At 35.4% G+C, this 6286-nt stretch overlaps 1 pseudogene; it reads right to left on the bottom strand.

Moving 5' to 3' along the window:
• On the bottom strand, nucleotides 1-800 carry LOC120081051 (annotated as a pseudogene).
• Between the last annotated feature and the right edge of the window lie 5486 nt (nucleotides 801-6286).

A 6286-nucleotide genomic window follows, 5' to 3' on the forward strand; every position in this document is an offset into this window, starting at 1 on the left:
TTACCATATTTGTCTTGAAAAAAGGATATTTTCATTCGACAATAGTTTAAGCACCAAATCCTTATAATTTTCTTTGTATGAAAATTCAACGTGTTCTTGTAGTGAAATTCTAATGATCTCTTTGAACTTGTCTTTGATCTCATCAAGGTCAAGGTCACGTCTGGTTATAATTATTCTACTTACGAAATCCATGCAATTCAATGATTTTCCATCCTCTCGTCATCAATCTTTGCGTCGATTACAAGTCTATACAACGATGAACCATCCGACGAACCATCCAGTAACTAGCACGTAAAAGTTAAGAAAATTAAATGGCATCATAAACAAACAAGCAAGTAAATTTATGGGACTGCGTGGAAAAAATTATATATCAAGATTTATGAATAAAAATGGGCGAGACAAGGAGGGCAACTACTAATTCTTTGCATAATTTGAAAACTGCACGGAGATGATCGATGCTTCTTTGTATCATTATTTCTATTATTTCTTAATCTGCTACATGGGTTCTAGAATTGTCGTAATTGCATTCACAAGCTTGTCAAATCTTTTTCTCATATCTACTCGTTTCTTGAAATCTTTTGAGTGTTTAGTAAAGAGTACTAAAGTTGCCATCGAAACAACATTATTACAACAAACTTAATTTATCAAAAATGGTATAAAAACATAACTCTTTTAGGATTATGAACATATTGTATGTTCGCACCCAACTACATTTGGACAAATCGAACTCGAGCATGTTCCTATAAAGCCCGTGATTGGCTTTCTTTACTAATCACTAACAGCCAATGGGATTGTGCCATGTGGCAATTAAAAAAAAAAGTGATCTAGGACTGTTTTTAAATATAGAAAAATAAACCAAAATATTTACAAGGTATAGCAAAATTTTAGAACTATCAATGATAGACGCTGATAGACACTGATATACTTCTATCAGTGTCTATCAATATCACTGATAGAAGTCTATCAGTGTCTATCAGCGTCTATCATTGACAGTTCTAAAATTCTGCTATATTGTAAATATTTTCAACAATTTTACCATTTGAAATAATTTTTCAATGATCTATTTATTTATTTTTTGTGAGTAAGAGAAAGGGGAGTATGGGGATAGATACAACCTAGACTGCACTTAATCATTCCCCTTCTAAAAGAAAAAAAAAACTTGTGCAGTCGGCCTTCACCTATCTATTGGGCTAGTTAGCCAACACCCAATTGCATTGTGCCATGTGGTACAATTCTTTTTTAAAATTATTATTTTTTGTACAAGAAAGGGGGAGTATCGCGATAGGTTTAGCCTAGGCTGCACCTAATCGTTCCCCTTCTCAAAAGAAAAAAAAAACGTGGTGTAATCCAGCTACACCCATTTGTTGTGTAGCCCAACCAACACTTAAAGGGATTTTGCCATATGGCATAATTTTTTAAATGATTTTTTAATTTTTTTTTTTTGTGAATAAAAGAATGGAGGAGTATGGGGATAGGTGTAGGCTGCACCTCCTGTTGTAGTCTCTGCATCAATTTTGTCTGTAAGAGTACCTCTTGGTGTTGCATCTATTGTTCCTCTATTGTTAATCATTAAACCCAAGTAGAAGGACTGTATCAGGAATTGGTCTGATATTTGATGGTGGAGGAAACTGGCACACAGCTGTCTATATCTTTCCTAATACTCAAACGGTGTTTCTCCAATACCTTGGGTTATCCCATAGATCTTCTTTCTGATATTATTGGCTCTTAAAGCGAGGAAGTAGTTTTCAAAGAATTGTTTCTTAAGCCCATTCCACGTTCAAATCGATCCAAGTAGTTGGTAATATAATCAATCCTTTGTCTCATCCTTCAGTTAGAAGGGAAAAGCTCCCAAATTGAGTTGCTCCTCTATAACTCCATGCGATCTCATGCATTCACAAACTACGTGGATTTCTTTCGAGTTCTTGTGAGGGTCTTCCCCTGCACTTCCTTTGAGCTCAAACGACACTGTAGTCTCAGGATAAACTATACACAATGGCTATTGTGTCATATCTGGCTCAAACAGCAGCCTTATGGTTTTTTTGGAACTTGCCTCATCTCAACTTTTGGATCTTCTATCTTTTCTAGTTCATCCTGTTGATACTCTTGGTTTTCCTCTTGATCTAGTTCAACTTGTTCAATCTTCTCAGCTTCTTCTCTTCTCCTTTCCTAACGGATTCTCCTCTCTTCCCTATTTATATTTGCAAAAAATTGAAGCCTAGGACTTCCAAAAGATCGGGTCATAAACCATAGGAATTAAATCACACAATTATTTTTTATTTTTTAGTTTAAAAAGAATTCAATAATTGACTAATACATTTAGAACCACTCTCACGAGCTTGTAGGCAAGTGAGAACGAATTGTCTCAACAGGGATTCTTATTCTTTGGTAACAATGGGAGAGGGGATTTGTATGGTGATTAAGCAAGAATTGAAAAACACATAAATAAATTGCAGAAGATTAAACGAGAACAGTTGATTGTTAATGAAAATTTTCATGTGGGGGACTGTTGAACTTTTTTTAATATTTTATTCCAAATAAAGATCCCACATTGTTAAGGTTAACAAGTGGAACCTCCTTTATAAACCCCCACCTTGAGTTATGGGTTTGGGCCTCAAGGGATACTCATGCTTTAAAGGGGTGAAGAGATAGGCAAATGTATATGTGATGATCTTTTCACACGTGTGTGACATTGTGAACGGGCGAGGCAAGGAATAAAAATAATAATTTTTTATTATTTTTTTTTTTATATTATTAAAAAAAAAAAAAAAGAAGAAAAGGTTTTTAGTCTTCGCTTCTTATGCGTAGCCCTCACACATTCCATGGTTCCGCGCTCTTCTCCTCTTTTGTTTTACGTTACCATTGGCCTTCAAGGCCTATAAATTACGCCGAGTTTCATTAGTTTTAATACAACAAAAATCGCAGTCTTTTCTTCACTCCAATTTTCTGCATTCTTTACACTCTTCAATTTCCAAGCACATTCTGGTAGGGTGTTGTTTTTCTATAGGCTTCTAGTGCAGTTCCAATTGAGACAAGTTTTCCGTATGGGCTGTTTTATCCTGGGGACGACATGGCCTTTCTGAAACTACTTGCCAAAGGGCAGAGCCGTGAAACGTCTTAAAGAGAGCGAGATCCGCAACTTAGCCTTTACCAAGCTTCTGTTTTACAGGTTCTGTTCGTCGTCACTATGTTTCGCTTCTGTTCTTGTTTTCGAGTAGTCACTCTAGCATATCTAACTCTGTGTCTTGTTACCGTATTCTGGTTTTGGTTCTTGTACAAGTGTAATTGTTCGAACAATTTTAAGACGTTATCCATTTGTGATAGTTCGTGATGAACTTGTCAACACAGACCGACTTCATGTCCTCTGATCTCAACCGTCTTTTCTCTTTCAAAGGGCTACACTTCAAACAATGGAAGTAGAAGATGTTGTTCTTCCTTACCGTCAAGAAGGTTGTTCATGCTTGCACCATAGAGAAGCCAACTGTTCCAAAAGAAGACCCTACTGAAGAACAAATCAAAGAAGCAACTATTTGGGAAGAAATGATTTTTTTTTTACAAAAACTTTATTTTAAACAGGCTAACAGATGATCTCTATGACTATTATAGTACAATGAAGATAGCAAAAGAAGTTTGGGACGCCCTGCAGAAAAAATACAATACCGAGGAAGCCGGTTTGAAAAAATGTGCATTAAACTGTTACCTGAAGTTTCAAATGACAGATGATAAATCTATGGAGGTCTAATCCCATGAACTACAGAAAATAACTCATGAGATAACAAGTGAAGGTATGCCTCTTGATGAGCAATTTCAAATTGCTATTATTATTGACAAGTTGTCCTCCTTGTGGAAGGATTTTAAAAATACCCTAAGGCACAAGACCAAGGAATTCTCCTTGGAGAGTCTAATAAGATGCCTAAGAATTGAGGAGGAAGCCTGCAAGCAGGACCAAAGAGAGGAGGTTAACATCGTACTAGGAAGGTCCACCTCTACTGTGATAAAACCTGAACCAAAGTCAAAGGGAACTAAGAGGAAAGATCAGAATCAGAGCTCCAACAACCAAAAAAATCAAAAGAAGCAGAAACCCCTTTAAGAGAAATGGTACAATTTCTTTGCTATAACTGTAACGAACCTGGACATATGGCCAAGAACTATAGGAATAGATGTCCTGCTACTAAGCAGGCGAAACTGACAGAAGAACTGTTAGTAGCCATGATCACAGAAGTAAATGTAATCGATGGTTCTAAGGGGTGGTGGATAGAAATTGCCGCTATGCGCCATATCTATCATGATCTTAGTTTATTTAAGACTTATTCTGAAATTAAGGATAAAAATATACTATCAGGGGATCATCACTCAACAAAAGTTACTGGAATCGGCAAGGTGAAACTGAAGTTTACCTCTAGAAAGACCTTCACTCTTATGGAAGTTCTACACACTCCAGAGATAAGGAAGAATCTGGTCTTGGGCTATCTCCTCAACAAGGCGGTCTTTACTCAGACCATAGGGGTTGACTTGTATACCCTTACAAAGAATAATGTCTTTGTGGGAAAAGGCTATGCAACTAATGGAATGTTTAGACTTAATCTGACTTGAATAAAACTAAGTATTTCGTTTATATGTTGTGTTCTTTTAATATTTGGCACACTAGGTTTTTTCATGTTCATAAACAGATAATTACCAGCATGAGTAGGTTGGAAATGGTTCCTAAACTATCCATGAATGAATTTGATAAATGTGAATATCGTAGTCATGTTAAAATAACTAAAACTTTTCATAAATTTGTATTTAGGGAATCTGAGTGTCTAGATTTAATTCATTTAGACTTATGTGAATTTGATGGTGTCTTGACTAGGAATAGTAAAAGATACCTTATCATGTTTGTAGATGACTACTTGAGCTTCACTTTTGTATATTTGCTGAAAAATAAACGTGATATTTTTAACGTGTTGAAATTGTTTGTGACTGAAATAGAAAACTTGTTTAATAGAAAAGTTAAGAGAATTCTTAGTGATAGAGGAACTGAATATGATTAAGATGTATTTAATAATTTCTATTACTCACATGGAATAATTCATGAAAAGACGCCACATTATTCTCCTGAAATGAATGGAAAAGATGAAAGAAAAAATAGAACTCTATCTAAACTAGTAGTTGTTATTTTACTTAATTCAAGAGCTGCATCTTATTGATAGAGTGAAATTATCCTTACCATGTGCTATGTGCTTAATAGAATACCAAAGTCTAAAAACAAAACCTCACCCTACAAAGTCTTTAAGAATAAGAAACCAAACTCATCATATTTCAGAACTTGGGGGTGTCTAGCCTATGTAAGAACACCAGATCCCAAAAGAAGAAAGCTTGCCAGTAGAGCTTACGATGAGTCTTCATAGGATACGCAGTAAATGGTAAAGCCTATAGGTTCTATGACCTAACAAATCAAGTGATTATAGAATCCAATGACGCTGACTTCTTTGAGGATAAATTTCCCTTTAAATCAAGAAATAGTGTGGGTTCAAGTTCTAGTACTCTACCTTCAATTAGAATTCAAACTCCAAATGAGAAAGCAGACCCATAGCCTAGGAGAAGTGAGAGAACTCGTACTGTCAAGGACTTTGGTGATGACTTCCAAATTTTCAATGTAGAAGAAGATCCTAAGAACCTAAAAGATGCCCTGTCCTCAGTAGATGCAAATTTATGGCAAGAAGCTATAAATGATGAAATGGACTCTCTTGAGTCAAATAGGACTTGGCATTTGGTAGACCTACTCCCTGGTTGTAAAGCAATAGGATGTAAATTGATCTTGAGGAAGAAACTCAAACCTGATGGAATAGTTGACAAGTTCAAAACCAGACTTGTGGTTAAGGGTTTTAGACAAAGAGAAAACATAGATTTCTTTGACACCTTCTCCCTTGTGACTAGGATCACCTCAATTCGTGTGTTGTTTTCTCTGACTGTCCTAAACAACCTTATAGTTCATCAGATGGATATAAAGACTGCATACTTGAATGGTGAACTTGAAGAAAAGATTTACTGGAATAGCCTAAAGGCTTTGTAATCCATGGTAAAGAGAACAAGATTTGTAAGTTAGATAAACTTCTTTATGGCCTGAAACAAGCTCCTAAGCAATAACATGAGAAACTCGATAATCTCATCACATCTAAAGGGTTCAAAGTTAATGAAAGTGACAAATGCATCTACTATATGTTTGAAAATAATCTATGCACTATCATATATTTGTATGTAGATGATTTTTTAATTTGTGGATCAAACTTGCATGTTATAAATGATG

Source organism: Benincasa hispida, chromosome 7 (assembly GCF_009727055.1).
Source record: "Benincasa hispida cultivar B227 chromosome 7, ASM972705v1, whole genome shotgun sequence".
Lineage (NCBI taxonomy): Eukaryota > Viridiplantae > Streptophyta > Magnoliopsida > Cucurbitales > Cucurbitaceae > Benincasa > Benincasa hispida.